Raw genomic sequence first — 18,524 nt, 5'->3', positions numbered from 1 at the left:
GGGCTGGCTTGGCAGTGGCTCCTTGCAGTCGACGAACTGTCAGGGCGGGAGGAGCTGTGAGCCAGAGCAGCCAGCAGCGGCCCGCGCAGCAAAGCAGAAAGCCAGACTACCAGAGTGCACGGAGTGGAAGCAGAGGCTACTCAGGCGACACAGGCAGCCCAGCTAGCCCGGGCGGCCCAACTAGCCTCACAACCAGCCTCCACGACAAACAGCTGCTCCGCGGACTGCGAGCTGTGGCGGTAGATCCCGCTACAGCAATCGCAGTCTACGTGGAGCAGGCGGAAGCCTTTTTTCTCCTTTTTCGTTCCCCTCTTCATTCTACTCAAAAGGAGTCTTAACAGGAGGTAAGTATTGGGTCCGGGTGCCAGAGCCGCTGAGGCTGGGGACACACTGCATGTCCTGCACTTAGGACGTGGTGATTGCCTGTGCGTGGGATCTGGACAGTTGACCACAGCACGCTTTTAGAGATGCTGCTGGTGCCCTCCCTTCTGGGTTCTGTTCCCTAGAGGTAAGAGAAAGAGCAAACCCCGGAGGTGAGCTCGCACAGAAAAATCTTTCGGCACTGCCTCCTCTCGGTTTGGTTACTTTGCTAAAACTCTCACTTTTGTCAGAAAAGTGTCCGCGCATGAATTTCCTCGAGATTGGCTGTGCAGAAAGGTCTTTCACTTTAACTGATTTTGCCAGCTTCAGCGAAGATGAATGAAACTCTGATCGTGAAAGTGTGGGGATGCAGAGTTGACGCCCCAGACTGTTGGAGGAGGGGGGTGTACTGTTGGAGGTGGGGGTGTCCCCTGGATTGATTCCAGATGAGGGGCAATGCCCCAGCAGCAAATCCACGGTGGACGCTGGAAGCAGGCCCAGATGCGCTCCTCTTTCTGGGGGCTCCAATTTGAGTCCCAGTTTGATAGCACAAACCCCTGGGGGCCAGACCCTTGCCGCAGGGCGTGGGAAAAGAATGCGCGCAGCAGGGCGCCCAGGGCTCCCCTGGTTTGGTCTTCCTGGCGCTCTACCTTTTCTGCCTACTCTGGGACCTAGTGGATGTGGAAATGATAGATGTGGGAAATTCTGCCCCCTTTTTATAAACGCAACTTCTTATAAAGCAGCAGCTGAAAACCGGTGTTCTTTTCTCATTGGGGGAAATAAAAAGACTTCCTAAGTCAAGCCTAGCATAAAAGGGTTTCTTTTTCTCTAGAGAAATGACTTGGGATTCCTTAGCCAAAAGAACGCCCACCTATGTCATAAATACATGGCATTTTCCAAAAGAAACGCAAAAAGCATTTCCCTCCACAAAGGAACGATCTTCCAAGAGCGTGTACAAAACGACCCCCCTTTGCGAAAATGCCTCTTGCTAAGAGCATCATTGGAAAAGGTGACTTTAAAAGGTGACCACATTGCTTTAGAGACTTTGAAAAAGCGCAGCGACTGTCTACCTGAGGTTGGGGACACTACCTCCCTATGAGCAGAGTCACAAAGCGACTTGTCCCTGAGGTGTCAGTGTCCCAGAGTGCACAGCAGGAATCCGTTTCCGTGTGTCTCCCCTAAGGAAAGACTTTTTAGGGCTAGTGAAGATGGCCCCTTTGCTGCCTGTGATTTATTCAGGGCTCCACTGGGTTAGCCGCCTTTGCGGCTTGGGGTTCAGGGAACTGGGATGCTCTCCTGGAGTATGTGAGCGTGCGCCTGCAGGCGGGCACTCGCCTCTGTGAACAGGGTGCCCTTCCAAAATATTGTCTCGGGGGCTGGAAATCCAACATTGCGCCACTGCGGCACCCACCCACAAAGTAAATCCAGGAGAGAAGTGGGGCTAGGACAAAAGAAAAAGAAAAGGAAAAAGAAAATTAAAGGACCACAGCAACACACAATAAAAACAAAAACGTAATGCTGTTCTTTCCCCCATTATGAGGAAACTTTCCAAAGGCAGATTTATACCGTCCTAGGGACTGTTTCTGTACAATGGACCTAGTGTAGAAAAAAGTGGTTGAGAATCTAGGCCATGTGCAAAGGGGGCTGAAAGATTAGAGAGTGATGGGGACAGAGGAGCCCTGTGCGTGGTCCTACCACTGCAACCAGGAAACAACCTGAGGAGCAGGCTGGGAATTCAAAACATTGAACACAAAAGATGAAGGCACTAGGTGACTTAAAGAGACTGCGTTCCTTGTCCTCTATTTAGAAAAAAGGAAAAGAAAAGAAAGGAAGGAGAGAGAGAGAGAGAGAGAGAGAGAGAGAGAGAGAGAGAGAAACGAAGGAAGGAAGGAAGGAAGGAAGAAACGAAGGAGGAAAAGAAAGAAAGAAAAAGTAAAACAAGTGTGACTCAGGACTGAAAAAAAAAAGGGAATGGGGGAAGGGTGCGCTTGCTGGCACCGCTGCAACTTTGGAAGACAGGCACTTTTAATCTTGTTTGAAACAAATTCTCACGGTCTGGGCGAGAGATAGCCTCAGGGCTGTCTTTGCCAGTGTGTTTGTACTGGGGGAGGAGGTATTTGAAAGCCAGTGAAAGTAACTGATAGTATGTGTCCATGTTTCACCTTTCTTGTCTTTGGTTTATTGGAGGCGGAGCGCACAGTGTGCAGGCGGTTTTGAGAAAGAACCAGGAGATGGACAAGCCAAGGTCTAAGTCTACCTTTTTGATGCTAAATTAAGAACTGCCGCGCCCAGCTCGAGTAAGGGTGCCGCCGCCAGGGCACTGAGTTTGCCAAGCGGCTAGCAAGCGCCTCCTCTAGCAAGCCGCAGGAACGCAGTTCGTGCAGGGGTCCTCCTCGTCCCGGCAGCCCCTCCTTTTCTGGCAATGATGTCAGCGGCCGCGGCGAGGCTCCGCTGGCCAAGAGGAGTGCAAGCAGAGAGTGCCGGTTGGGGGCTCAAGCAGGCCAAACTGCGGGGCGCGCTCCCCATGATCAGCAGCCCTGAGTCCCTAAGCTCCTTTCCCGCGCAGCCGACCCCCAACCGCAGCACCTCCCAGAGGCACCGGGATCCCCTAAGGCGTGTCAAGGTGCCGCCTTGCCTGCTGCGCTTTTCTAAAGCGGGCTTCAGATCCTGGTGTGTGGGGGTTCCCCTCCCTCCTTCCAGCTGCTCTCTGTTCTTTCCAGTTTCGGGCTCTTACCTTTTTTATTCACACCGAATTTCTGAATTTAATGGTCCAGTGGCAAGATAGAGGGCAAGGTACTAGGTTTGAAATCTCTGAATCTCTGCGCTCCCGCCCCTCCAACCACGTTGGGTGATTAGTAAGGATGTAGGAATATCTTTATCCCCCTCCCCTGGTGTCTGTCTCTGCCTGCAACCTAAGGAAGCGAGTTCCTGTGTGTGTGTGTGTGTGTGTGTGTGTGTGTGTGTGTGTGTGTGTGTGTGTGTGTGTGTGTGTGTAGGCGGGCGGGGGGTGGGGGGCTCCTTTTCTCCAGGAGATGAGGAGATGGGGCGGTGGGGGAGGGGACGAAGGTGAATGCTCTGGTGCGGAGTCCGGTGGCCGAAAATACTAGGCTGGAAATAGGAAATTGAACACTGAAATGTTTCTGGCTCTGTAGCAGCAGGCAAGAAGCCGCCGTGCTTTTTATTCTAAGGCTGTGGAGTCACTTTCTGTGGACCAACGCGCCAAATTGGGAAGATTCCTGAATAGGATTTTTTACTAGACAGAAGCCCGCTGTAGCTTCCTTTTATAGCTTGTTCCAGTCCTTTTGAGGAACAACACCCCACTTTCCTGAAAGCAAAGCGAATCCCTTTTCCCAATGACTGTGAACAATGTATTCTTTAGCTCCAAGAGAAGGGTCCTAGGGAGCAATTGGAGAAGGTCGTACAGGGCAAGAGGGAGGGGACACAGGCTGGGCTTGTGGACACTAACTGAAGCCTACAGCTGTCACATTCCCGCAGAAATTAGATTCCAGGGGATCACAGCAAACTGCTTGTCTGCTGTGTTTTCCTTTGGAGGCAGAGGGGAACTGTGCAATAGCGAATTCTTCTGTTTTGTAAATGTGGGGTTTCTATCCCTCCTCCTTTTCTTCCTTCCTTTGATGCAAAGCGTCCTTTACATGATACATTGCTTCCTCAAACTTAAGAGTTGCTGTGCGTTTTAAAGGCAGGGAGAAGGGAACTCATATCAAGCATTAAACCAAGTGTGTTTTCTAGAGCTCAATCATTTGCTAAATACCCACCATCCCTTTATCACCCAAGTGTTGTTCTGATGGATGTCCTTAATGTTAGCTTTCTGAAGCTGGAAGGCCTGGCTGAGAGGATTGCAGGTTTCATATTATCCCTTTTCTTGGTACTCAAAACTTTAGGAAAGATAGAAATTCCTGATCGTAAGCTACCTGAGTGTTGGTGGCAAGAAGATATATGGTAAGGGATTTTAAAAGCAGAGCGTTTCTCCATGCAAGCACTCCACAACGGCCTTTGGACAATATTTATAAGATTCTTGGGGAGCACAGGAAGGCACACAGACAAGGAGACTTTATAGAAACCACTGGCTTTGAACTACACCGAGGAAATATGTATGGCTGCCACGTTTTCTATTAGTGGGAAAGGAAATTATTCAGGGGATGAAGACCTGAAAGCTAATTCCCTCCAATAATCTTGGTGTACATATTTGAAAGGAGGTGTCATCCATTTATTTATTCTTTGAGAAATTCACAAACATAAATTACTCAACTATTGTGCCAGACAAAGTGTCACACTTTTAGAATCCAAAAGAGATTATGAAAAATTTGGCCTGGGACTAATTGAGTTTAGGAGACTCTCATAAAGGTAGGATACAATGTGATGAATATTCTAATTGTACATAATGGAGGAAGGAATGGATTTTTTTTTTTGCTAGGAGGTTAAAAGGTTCATTTAAAAATATCTTCTTGACTATAAGCAATTAGCCATTGCTAGTCAGTGGCTAGCCAAGTAGATATGGGTGGTTATATAGAACAAAGTAGTAAGGAAAGGGTGGTGGCAGGGATTTATGGCTTACTGTTGAGTTAACAAGTATGTGTAATTCTGTAATTTGTAGATTCTGGCCATTTTTGTGGATTTTTTTTCAGGAAAATATGCTAATAACAATAAAAGAAAGAACAAAATATCTTGCAGTGGGTGGTTCATGAAATGCTGCTTATTGTCTTTAAATAAATTGATGCATTTCAATAGCAAATGGAGACCAATAAGGTGAGAAGTTTTTATAATAGCCAGAGCACAGGACATAAGACGAGTGCTTAAAGTAAATCAGTAGAACTGAAAAAGAAATGCTGCTTGGGGGGAGGGGGTTCTCTTTATCTGCATACTCATATCATTTGACACATCACACTCATCAGTCCCCATTTTGTATATTCTTCATCACCAAAAGGAAAGTACCTTTTGTTCTAGACATCAGCATTACTTCACACACTTTCAAGCACAGTTTTGCCCAATCCTACTCCATTTTTCACACACATTCTTGGATCATCTCAGCACCCTACATCATTTCTTCAGCTAACGAGTTCAGCTTTCTCCCCAGTGCACTGTTTAGACTTTCTGAAATCTTGTTTCTTTTCCTTAGACAGAAGCAAGCAATTATATCTTGTTTTCCTTTTCATGTTTTCTCTCACTGCTTTATCTCTGTATTAATTAACACCCTAAATTCTCTCATATCCTACTGCCCATTAGCTACCTTAGCCTTTTCAGTAACCTAAAAGGAGCTTTACATAAATTAATAATTATTTACAAATTTGTAAAATTTTCTTCACTAAGAAGTTTTAATTTTGTCTCCGTGTCTTTTGCTGCTGTAATTTCAAACAGGATTTTTAGTGGAATTCCTCCAATTTATTGTATTTTTCTTATGTCTGCAAATACCTATTTTCTTTTGACTGCATTTAAGGATTTAATGCTGTGAATTAAATCCTTTTCTGAATTGTTCACTACATATTCTTCACACTGTTGCTTTATGTTGTATCCTTTATGGTATAGCCTTTTCATTTTCTTGTGTGGGCCTTTCATTTTAGTAATTTTTTTTTAAATTTCCTGCTCCTTTTCCTTAGTGCAATTGTTGTAACAGCATAAGTTTAAATATTTGGAGAGGGTATCATCATCTTCAGGATCCCAGACAAGATTTTAAAGCCTTTACCAATTTTTGCTTCTATCAACATAAGCAGTTACCATGCCCAGAGATAAAGGAATCCTTTTGTATATAAAAAAATAAGAAATAAAACACTATTCTTTTAAAGTTTCTTGATATGTGGAAATAAAAGGAAGTAATTTGCATATTGATCTACATTGTATAAGTTTGGCTCAATGTTGTTGGGAATTAGTAGGGAAGAAAATAATTTGCCTTACAAACATTTTTTTTTCAGAAAATATGTGAATTTTACCTTGGCTAAAATAAAATATATAATAAGTACATTTATTTATACTTATTAACTTTATATTATTACATTCCACATTACATGTCATCGTCTGAGCAGAGTTCTGTTGTTTGAAGACTTAATTGATCATTTAGTATCCAGAATGAAGAAAAATAGGTAAGATTCCCTGACATTATAGACTGGCTTATAATATTTAAACTGATCACACTTGAAAATGATATGATTATTTGGCTGAAGTTAATCATAAAAGGCATATCTCAAAAACATGTTTTGAGAAAGGAAAATGTCACTGACTTATGTGACATTTTTCTTCAAGATTTATAACCCATGCATTATTAATGATAAAGCACAGGCTTATCAATAGAGGAAAACTAGTTTAGTTTGAAAGTGTCTTTGGAGTTTCAGTTGTATGCATATAAAGATTGAATTTTTATAAACAGCCAAATAAAAATAAAAAGCTGGGCCTTTTTCATTACAGATTATAATTAAGAGAGTGAATTGCCAAAATCATAAATGTTTCTATTATCTTTTACACTCTGAAAGGTCTTCAACTATTCAAGAATTTAAAGGGCCATTTTTATTATTTCTAATGGTATAAATATTGATCAGTATAATTTTTAAAACTAAAAATGACAACGACGTTTTCCTTCCAGCACAAATAGAAAGAATGGTTTCTTTACCTAATTCACTCATCTAAAATGCTGACAATTATATAATAAAAAAGCAAATCAAAAATAAGAAAAGATATTCTTGGAATAAGAATTTTCCTTATTCAATTTAAATTGTTTTTATAATCTAACATATCTTTTAGATTGACAATAGTAAAATTAATTTTAATTATAAAAGGAAAGCTCATTTCTTTTTTAACTCTTTGGTATTATAATGCAAACTGAAATTCAAACTGATTTTGCAGTTCATTTGCTAACCTCATATAAAATTAAAGCCAAGTATTGCTTTCTGCCACAAATTTGATTCATTCTCTTTTCTAACACCTTCAATATGTACAGTATTCTGAATATTTAGTTATTCTAAAGTAATTACCCATTGTCATATCACATAAACAGAAGAGAAATAGGAAGGCATGGTTATTCCCATTTTTGCTGTCAGAAGGTCAGACAGGTGAGATTAGTTAGAACTATCTTGTCATTCAAAGGTAAAGGGAATTCTGTTATTCACTCATCAAGCCAGGACTTTTTCCGGCATTCTCCCTTGCTTCTCCTATTTCCCTGAGTTTATTTTATTCATGTTCTGGATGTAAAAAGCAAACAAACAAGCCAATGAAAGCCTTAGATTAAAAACTAAAAATCTCAAAGATGTGTACTTTCATGTGTATTAAAACAAATTTGTCACTTGGCTGCTTGCTTTTTATTTTCATTTCAGTTAATGCCTTTGTGCATTGATCTTGTGAAAGTATATCATAAAATAGTAGGATTATTGACATGTTAATAGTATACATTCCAGACACTTAGACATTCCCTTCAATTTATTTATAGGAAGAATTGAAATTCCGACCCTTTATAATACCACTCCATTAAGTTTGAGTTTACTTAATGTGGCAAACGTTTAGTGCTACATCTTAATGCACAGTGCTTGTAAGACATCTGTATGTTTCCACGTGATTTATTTTAGGGGGGAGTTGTCAATGTTTTTTAAGTAGTGTTTTGATTTAGACATGTCATTTTGAAGTCACACGAGTGTTAATTAGTCGTTTGTGGGTTTGTATCATATCCAACAAAAGACACTAAGCTTCAAGTATTCAAATCTATTGTTTTGTCTTCAGGATTACAAACATTTTCCTCTGGATTTCTATATGGTAAGTGAGAGTGGGACATTTACTTAAATTATGTGAACATCAGGTATTTTATAATTTATTAGTGTGTACAGGGTAGCCTTGAGCAAATAACTTCCGTTCCCGAACTAGTTTCCTCAAATGGAAAATGAAGAAGCTGTAAATTACTTTAAGGATCTTTGCAAAAAAAAAAAAAAAAAAAAAAAAAAAGTCTTGTGATGGTTCCCAAAAGACAACCTATACAACATTCGTCCTTGTTCGTTGGCTCTGTAAGCATTACTACCTTCACTGCATTGACTCTTTAACCATTGATAATGAAAGTGCTATGACTTATTTAGCATTGTAATGCATTGCATGCAGGAGATGGACAGGATTGCAAAGGATGATGTCCCCTAGATTTAAGAAATTAATGGCTTTGAGGAGTTTACATGGCAGGTCAGGAGCAATTAACATCAGCAAAAAAAAAAGTAATGAATAGTCAAATTAAACTGAATTAAACACACATTCATTGAATGTCACTCTTTACATTATAGAACACCAAGTCTAGCACATGTTTCAGAGACTGGAAATGGTAAAGACCAGAAATGGATGTAGAATGAGTTCTCTAGGTGTTCATATAAGGTATTGCGTGATAGACTGATGAATCCAATTCTCTCTCTCTCTCTCTCTCTCTCTCTCTCTCTCTCTCTCTCTCTCTCTCTCTCTCAATTCTGAGAAGTATTTATTAGAAATTCTTAAAAATTAAACAAAGCATAAAGATATTAGGCTATGGATAAAACATGACAATTTTTTTACCACAGTTTATCAATTAATTTGGTTAGTTAGGGCTGAAATTACATACATACATAAAGATGATCCCATTTATATATGTTATTGTAATTAAGCCTTTAGAAGACATGAAATAGATTAATAATAATGAGAAATGTATAGAACATTCATTATGCGCATGTGTTTCCTACTTCCCTGTGGGTATACAATTCCAAAACACTATTGTGTATACGTTTTTAATTACCTTTGCTCAAATGCAATTATAGGTTTGCTATCTTATCAGAAGTTATATATCTGGCTTTATTAAGCCAGGCAATTTCCTATTCTGACTCAGATCTGTGTTCCACTTTCTTTTAAATTGAGAACATTAATTGTTCTTGCATTTTATATATATATATATATATAAAATGTATATATATAATGTATTAAAATACACTAAATGATGTCTTGACATCGAGGCCAAATGAGTAAAATATCAGGACGTTAAAATAGATAAATATTTAAATTAAAAATGATAGGAAAATTATTTATTACAGATAGCTGAAATAAATGTCCCTATACGAATGATTTTATTCTTATAAGTGCATATTTACTATACAGTTATAAATATACATTTCTATGAAGTTTTGAATATAACTTTGGAGAGATTTTGAGTGAACTTTCCTAAAATTTTATCGTTCAGTATGCCAAAGTGTATGCTGAGTGTTAGAGAGTATCTGTCAGGCAAAAAAGTAGGCAGGCTAAATATTTCAAAGCAAAGTTTGCCTTTTCATCCACGAATAACCTTGTGCAGCTGTATTTCCCTTGGAGAATGAGGAGAAAGGGAGAGGAAATAGGAATTCGAATGGAGAAGAAAGACAAACCAGAGTGTTAGGTGATAGGGCTTGGATTTCAATCTAGTGTGAAATATGCAATCCTTTTGAAACTACATGTGTTGGAATCTCTATTTCTCACATCGAAAATAACATATTTAGAATACCTTAAGTTTTGTATGACCATAGTTTACTAAATTTAAAATCTTCCCAAACATCAGACTACATTACATTTAAAGAGACGCTTAGGAAAATGTACTAAACACACACACACACACACACTCAATAGCACTATAGAAACAAGCAATATAAAAATCTTTAAGGATACTGCATCCCCATTGTTTTTCTCTTTAGATTAGAAAATATTACTCTCAGTTTAACTGTTTTTTCCATCCTTTGCTTTCAATTAGGACCAGTTGTAGAGCTGTCCTTGTCTGCAATTTTTTTCTTAGTCACTAGATACAGATCTAACAATCACTAGACATATTAGTCAAACTATACACTGTCCATTTTATGAAGTGAAGGAATGTGAAGCATAATTATATAGGGGGAAGATTATAAAGCCATTTAACATCACACACCTTTGTAAATGTCTCACAATTGTGTGCAAGAGTAAACAAATTTGGAATGTGAGGCTAATGCTCCACAAAATGTATAGCTATAAATGGGTAGCTGTAGCTGTAACAGCATTAAAGTACTTTAAGAAATAGAGCTGTAGACAATTTGTAATCAATCAAGATCACTGCTAATGACTTGTTATTTTAAACTCCAGTTTCTTGGAAGGTATATTTTATTTCTGTACTTCTCAAACTTTAATGTACAAAGCAATTATCTAGAAATCTTGTTAAAATGCAAATTTTGATTCAGTATCTTCTGGTTAAGACCTGGAATTTTGCATTTCTGAGGAGCACTGTGAGCATGTTGATCCTGCCACACCACAGCCCACACAGAGAAGAAAGGAGCCAATTTATCATCACATAAACATGAGAAAGGTGAAGTTAACCAAAAATAATATAATTTCAGAAATAGGCAATTAGAGTTATTTTGCAAAGGATCACACATTTAAAAATCAAAGAAATGTTTGATTGTTTGCATTTTGATAAAGTTGATCTTAATCTTTGGTGTAAGTAATTTAGTTGAAGATGTCATCAGAATGAAAACCAGTTGCTTGTTCATCTTATGCTTAACTTTTCACCAGCTCCACATGCATGCATTTATATAGCTTGGAAACTGAAAAGCATGGAACACACATTGTTAATAGTTTGCCAATATTTAAAAAAATCCAAAGGAGTCTGAAAACTGTAATTATTTTTATTAGAGTAGAGCTCCTTGAAATACTAACCGATTTTTAATATTTAGTGTGTGCATGTATGTCTCTCTGTGTGTTTGTGTGTGTGTGTGTGTGTGTGTGTGTGTGTGTGTGCACATCGTGTAATGTGTATGAAAATCAGAAGACAGCTTTCAGGAATCCATTCTCTTCTACTATTTCAGTCTGGGGTGTGAACTCTGGTCATCGGGCTTCACAGTAAGTACATTTACCCAATTTATTTCTATCAGGATAAAATATTTTAAATAAATGTTTCACTCAGTCATTCATATTTCAGAGCAGCCAATTGAATTTTCACACCTCCAACTTAAAATTTTTCTTTCTTTACATTTTAAAATCAGTATCTGACACTTTGTAGTTAATGGACACCAAAAGAGACAGCGAAAGGGTTTATATGCAATTGTTGCTGTTCACCAAAAAAAAAAAAATCCTAAAAGCTGTGAACAAATGATAAATTAGACAAACGTTTGTTTTGTCAAAATTAGGCTTCTGTTTTAAAGTATAGTTTAATAGCTCCTGAGTTAAACCTTCATTCCTAATCAGTCTATAAAGGAAAAGTCTACAGTCCATTTCTTTATGTTCACCTTATCTTGGTACAGTAGCAGCATTAAAGTGAAGTAACAGCAGTCATTACACCTACTAAAATAAGTCAAATATAAATGTTTAAGCTGTGTTTTGGGCGAAGAACAGTGTGTTCTGGCAGTGTTGAAGAAAATGATTGAAAAAATTATCACTTCAAAGATGATGTCTTGTTTTGTGACACCACAAGTCACCATCTTCCCTGTGAGACCATTTGTCTTTCTGGAGCTCAGATACTGTAATAACAACAGCAGAGTTTGTTTGGTAGTGACTTAAAGATCTCTGTGAACTACAGGGCCAATTGGATTAAAATGTTTTTTGCAAGTGCTAAATGAACTTGGGTGTCTGCCAAAATCGCCTTGGATTTCATTACTCTTAACATTACTTAATAATGCTAGCACAAACTGTTTCCATGTGTCTGCCAGAGAGCTTACAACAGCATAAATACCATATATCTATTTTTGCAAATAAATTTTGATTTATATATTTGACACTGTAAGAGATCACTAACAATGTGTAACTGCAGAACAATTACAATGGTACTGCAATAAAATTTATGATTTTTTTCTGAAATATATTAATGTTTTGGATTTTGATTGACCATGGGTAACTGAATCCATGGATACCAAAACCTTGGAAAAAAGGAGTACTACTGTACTTGGAATAGCATCTCGTAGTCACAAGAAATTACTGTGATAACAGTTGGCTTAAACTGTATGAATGATAATGTTATCATTTTAAAATAATTTTTCCTTGATTTTATAGTATTCCAAATTTTATCTTATCTGAATCTCCCACAATAATTTTGTGACAAAGGTGTTTAAAATACTCTATATTTTGACAAAAGTAACAAAGACCTCTTTTTTTAAGACTCCATACCTTTTAAGTGCCAGAGACAGGGAATAATATTAATTCTTTCAGCTTATGCAATACTCTTTATGTCCAGGAAAAATTAAGTAGCCATACATATCAAAGAAACAATTACAATATACTTAATGCTTTGAGAGTTTTGAATTTATATTAGAAATCATGAAGATAGTTAATTGATTTGTTTACTTATTCATTTTTTTTTTGAGACAGCATCTCAATCTGTAGCCCAGGACTGCTTGGGACTCACTATATAACCCAGGCTGACTTTGAACTACAGGTAATCTTCTTACCTTGAGCCCCCATGGGTCTGGATTTCAGGTATGAGTCACTCTGCCCAGAACCTTGAGTTTTATTGGGAGTATTTAAGGTAAGATTCCCTAGCCTTAGAAATTTACAATATGTGCTAATATAAGTGTATAATTGCGAACTCTACACAATAAACTAGAAAGAAAGATGAATCAAACTGAATGAGGAAAGATGTTCTAGTTTAACATGGGTTCAGAAATCAGCTCCTTAGTGTTTTTGTTCTTTGTAAAGATACATTCATTTGAGAGAGTAGGTCTGCCAGACAGTACTTGAGAGAAAAAAAATATGTTACAGCTATGGATTAGTACACCATGTGTTTTTAAAAAAACCAAATGACAGTGTGTTTGTGTGTGTATGTGTGTGTATTCTATAGCTGTGGTTTCGCAATTCTTGTAACTTTGAATATTGGGAGGTTTCATATTTTTTTTATTTTAGGTTAAACATATTTAAGAATTTCCATTGTATAGATTTTCAGTGCTAATAGTTAATCATGTAGGGAGAATAATTTCACCCACTGGGAAATCATACTGTTTTCCCTTGGAAGAACTAGATTATTAGAAGGTATTACAAAAATAACTTTTGTTGACAGAGAAGCAAGCCTTGTTTAGTTTCTTTAATGAATCTCATGAGATAATTAGTACATTTAGAAGTATAAATGATGGTGTATATTCTAAGTGCTATTAAGTGCCTACCCCTATTGTAAAGTTTCTTTAAAAGTATAATTCATTTAGGCAGCACTGTTATTAATATTTAGTTGTGAACATGTTCTTTACACTTCAAGGGCCACTATATTAGTAGTTAATATTAATATCCAGCCCCACTTTTCTCCTGTTTCCTCCAAATGAAAAACCAGGGTTTCCTAGGCTGTCAAATATCTTCCTTAGTTCACTATGTGGCTTTAAGATAAAGCTAAAATTCATGGGGATGTTTGCTTTGCCATGCAGATTGTATTATAGGTTGGAGGTAATTTATTCTTAAAATGTTTAGTGATGTAATTCTTCTAAAAGAAGGAAAGAAAAATAAAAGAGGTATTTAATATGTAAAGAATGTAGGGTAGGTCTAATATTTTCCTGCAGAAGAAAATCTTCTAAATTGTGATGAGATATCAGGGTTTGACAGAATTAGAAGTGTTCTGAGATAATTCATAAATAGCAATATTTTCATGCAGGCAAGATTTTACTTTTTCTCCTCTCATTAGTTGTTGGCCATGAATGGAGAAAATGTAAACTACTTCAGTAAAGGGAATGTTTCTAGGCATCATGTAATACCTCCAAATCTCTTATTTATTTAATTATTTATTGTTTTTAGTTCAGTCATCTATGGGAGATTTTTGTCATTGAAGACATCATGTGGTGTTTTCAAATAACTTAATAAAAATTAAAATACTGTTTAAATGTAAGGAAGCATTACACTTTCTTAAAGTCTATGATATTCAAAAAGGATTCATTACTTTTGAAGTGGCACACCAAAAGTTAAAAAAATATATATCTTAATGACATATATCTTAATGACAGTCTGGAATGAAATGGAGGTCTCTCTGATAATTTTGCTTTTCAGGATATCATAGTGTCACCTCATTTACTATAACATACATTGTGCAAATTAAAACAATTGAATATAGAATGATAATATAGCCTGAAATGTTGCCAAGTGTTATAGTAATTATAGGTACAGATTTGAATAGTAAAGTTTATTAGATAGCATATAATGAGTGTTTTTAAACAAATATTTAAAAATGTTTAACAACCCTCTGAATAAAATCTAAACTATATAAGATATTATAATGTATTTAGAGTAGTTTTGATCTTGAATGATAGATACATTTCCCAAATTTCATTTTATATGGCAATTAAAAGTTTACTGAAATTTCCCATAGCTGCATTGTAATATACAGTTTTGTACACATCCCAAGCCAACTTTTTAAAAAAAAGCTTTTGTTTGTTTCTTTGTTTTGGTTCCTTTTCTTTCTTTTTTGTTTGTTGATATAGGGTCTCCCTGTCTATTTCAGACCAGCCTGTAGCTCACTATGTAGACAAGATTAGTCTTGAACTTGTAGTTGACCTTTTAGCCTTTTAAGTGTCTTACTTACCGCTTGTACTTTACCATCACCATCATTCATCACAACTTTAATCACCTGCCTCTGTTACTTAAGACACCCTTAATATGTTGGTGTAAAGGTTTAATGTACAGAAAAATTACTGTTCTTTCAATGTATAGATCTTATGTTTTGCTTATTTACAGAAAATTATTTTCCTTATTTTAAAGGTGTTTTTCCCCTTGCTAAAAATGTCTAACACATTAGGCTTTTAATAGACAAAATGAACAAAGCTGCAAACTTTTGCTCGGCAAGCACACCTTCAAAGGTCATGCTTTATTTAAAATACAAATTCACGACTTTTGGTTAAATGGAAAATCCAGCAGCCTCAGTTATATTTTGTCCTACTTGTTTTTGTTTGATTGATACTTTATTTTACAGTTGCAAATATGTATCTCAGTATTAAACTGTTGGTATGAAATGAGCTCTACACTGACTTCAGTCCCTAGATATCGGGTAGCAGGTAGGGACAGAAGAAAATGAAAAGAAACTTTATACTGTTATCAAAAATTTAAAGCGTTTTCATTATCAACATAGAGAATATTAAGTAGAATACTTACTGATCTGTTTGCTGTCCTCCTCTTCCCTTCCTCCCATCACCTTCTCTGTATCCCAGGCTAAGATTTATTTTGAATAGTATAGATTTTTATAGAAAATTAATATTTTAAATATCTTTAATTTGCTATTCACAGAAAATTCTTTTATTTTTGTGTTGAAGTGGTAGAGCGCTTACCTAATGCAGAAAAAAAAAATGATACAGTTTTTTTTAAAAAATAACATGAATGTTTTTTTTTTTTTTTTTTTTTTTTTTTTGGTTTTTTGAGACAGGGTTTCTCTGCGTAGCTTTGCGCCTTTCCTGGAGCTCACTTGGTAGCCCAGGCTGGCCTCGAACTCACAGAGATCCGCCTGGCTCTGCCTCCCGAGTGCTGGGATTAAAGGCGTGCGCCACCACCGCCCGGCTAACATGAATGTTTTAAAATTCATTAAAGGCAAAATTTTACTATGTGGTGCAAAAGATCACTGGATGGATTTTTTTTCCAGAAACTACTGAAAATAAACAGATAAAGTTAAAAAATGTCAGATGACTGTAAGGAAGTAAATATTATCAATAATTTTTTTCTACTCACTTGATATGCGAGTTCTCAAAACAAATTCTTAGAAACCAAAAATTAAATGTTATTTGATTACATTTGTCAAATGTACTAAAAGAGTTACTCTTCCCTTTTTTTTTTTTTTTTTTTTTTTTTTTTTTTTTTTTTTTTTGGTTTTTCGAGACAGGGTTTCTCTGTGTAGCTTTGCGCCTTTTCTGGAACTCACTTGGTAGCCCAGGCTGGCCTCGAACTCACCGAGATCCGCCTGCCTCTGCCTCCCGAGTGCTGGGATTAAAGGCGTGCGCCACCACCGCCCGGCTTGCTCTTCCCATTTTTAATATTACACATTTAGATGTTTTTGTTGGTTCAAATTAATCACAAGCTTCCTTTGTTCTTTATTAGATCTTACGTGCCTATACATGTGCCTCTGGTAGGAGGAGTTTTTCTAATTCTCTTCGTTTTATAAATAAGTACATTGAGGCTTACCAAAATGTATAATGACAGTAAATGGCCATGTCACAGATCATTTTTACTTAATGACCTCGCTTTTAGCCAGAATAAAAAAAAATAAACATTTACTTTTTGTTTACATAATAGATTCAATTAATCGAATTTTTGACTATGCACAACGACACACGGTTTTTCTCTGGACATGTTTTCTTTTCTGTTCACTTGTCAGCTGCATGATTATATAAAGGCTATAGAATACCATGTCTTGAGGAAAAACAATCACAATGTTTATACTGCATATTCTTCTTCTGGGTACCTTAATTGTAGAAGTAATATTCTGTCTGTAAAATCCCCTATGTTTTAAAATTTTAAGAAGAGTCTGGAAAATGTGAACACACATACTTCAATGGTCTAATGTAAAACCTAGATTTCTCCTTTCTTTGGTCTATTTTTGTTGTAGTTTGTATAATCATGTTGAGATAATTAAAATCATACCTACCTTTTGATCTTTTTCATCAAAGATTATTCCATTTTTATTTCATTTGTATTAGGAAATTGACTTGCTTGATCTAGGGGTACTTAACCGTGTTTACTTCTAGTGGTTTCACTTGAAATTTTTAAGTTAAAATAATAGCTTTCAATTCTAATTCCTGTTCAGAAATTCTGATATACTACAACAATAGAATAAATACAGGAGGGACAAAATGTCTCATAGCATTAAATAACCAAGTAAGTAACATTCTCTTAAACCATAGTGGTAGCATTAAGCTTATTTACAATCCTCATCATAATGCCACATCTAGTTTTAACTGATTTTCTTCCAAGTTAACTGCTGGTTTTACTTTTATATAGAAATTAGCCTTGCTGGGCGGTGGTGGCGGCGCACGCCTTTAATCCCAGCACTCGGGAGGCAGAGGCAGGCAGATCTCTATGAGTTCGAGGCCAGCCTGGGATACCAAGTGAGTTCCAGGAAAAGGCGCAAAGCTACACAGAGAAACCCTGTCTCGAAAAACCAAAAAAAAAAAAAAAAAAAAAAAAAGAAAAGAAAAAGAAAGAAATTAGCCTTATCTTCCAAATACCAGTTTATATGTGTACTTAGGTCAAGTAAAATGCAACAAATCTTTATTGTTTAATCATATCCTTAGAGTTTATTATCCAGGAAGGAAAATTTTGAGTCCTAGATACTGATCAAAGATTAGTTAATATAATATCTTCAGTTTGCTTCATTTTATTTTTTTAATTATTTTTTTAATTTTTTTCTTTTGTTGAAAAGAGATTCTTTTTCTTATACAATATACCCTGATTAGTTTCCCCTTCCTCTACTCCTTCCAGTTCTTCCCCATCTCCCCTCACCTCTGGATCCACTTCCTTTCTGTCTCTCATTAAAAAAGAGCAGGCTTCTAAACAATGGATGTAACACAAATCGTAAAATGTCTTATAATAAAAAACCCCGAGCCAGATATTGGGGTGAAAGCTGAAAGATCAGAGAAGCAGAGCAGCCAGCCACTAGCTTACCTCTAAGAAATCCTCAGCCTAAAGAGAGCGAGTTCCTGTTTCCTCATTCCTTATTTACCTTTCTGTGCCCTGCCTTATTACTTCCTGGGATTAAAGGAGTGTGTCACCACTGCTTGGTTCTACCTCTTTCATGTAGCCCCGTGTGGCCTTGAACTCACAGCTCTGCCTCCTGAGTGATAGGATTAAAGTTGTGTGCCACCACTGCCTGACCTCTATGTCTAATTTAGTGGCTAGCTCTGTTCTGTGATCCCCAGGTAAGCTTTGTTGGGGTACACAATATATCACCACAGAGAGGTTTGTTTCATTTCATTTATTTATTTATTTATTTTATTATTATTTTTTTTTTTTTTGAGACAGGGTTTCTCTGTGTAGCTTTGGCGCTTTTCCTGGAACTCGCTTTGGAGACCAGGCTGGCCTTGAACTGACAAAGATCCGCCTGCCTCTGCCTTCTGAGTGCTGGGATTAAAGGCGTGCGCCATCCTTGGAGCTGAGGTTTGTTGCATTTTAAATAATTAACATTATGATGCAATAACTGTTTAAAATGAATACAAAACACAGATGAACACAGATGCCTCAGCTTTTTAAGTACAAACAAGGAAATTCAGTGCTGTGAAATATTGTCC

The 18,524-nt window shown here is 36.9% G+C and overlaps 1 protein-coding gene across 2 annotated transcripts in view; it reads left to right on the top strand.

The window, feature by feature from the left end:
- The first annotated feature begins 24 nt into the window (after window positions 1-24).
- Pcdh11x (protocadherin 11 X-linked) overlaps window positions 25-18,524 on the top strand; it is a 610,657-nt gene continuing 592,157 nt past the window's right edge. For both annotated transcript variants that reach the window (XM_016008787.3, XM_006990485.4), the window contains exon 1: window positions 25-344. The gene's annotated coding sequence lies outside the window, so the exon portion shown is untranslated. The remainder of the gene's footprint in view (window positions 345-18,524) is intronic.

The sequence above is a fragment of the Peromyscus maniculatus genome, chromosome X (genome assembly GCF_049852395.1).
Source record: "Peromyscus maniculatus bairdii isolate BWxNUB_F1_BW_parent chromosome X, HU_Pman_BW_mat_3.1, whole genome shotgun sequence".
NCBI classification, from domain to species: domain Eukaryota; kingdom Metazoa; phylum Chordata; class Mammalia; order Rodentia; family Cricetidae; genus Peromyscus; species Peromyscus maniculatus.
The sequence above is the reverse complement of the archived record's forward strand: the minus strand, read 5'-3'. Positions and strand labels throughout refer to the sequence as shown.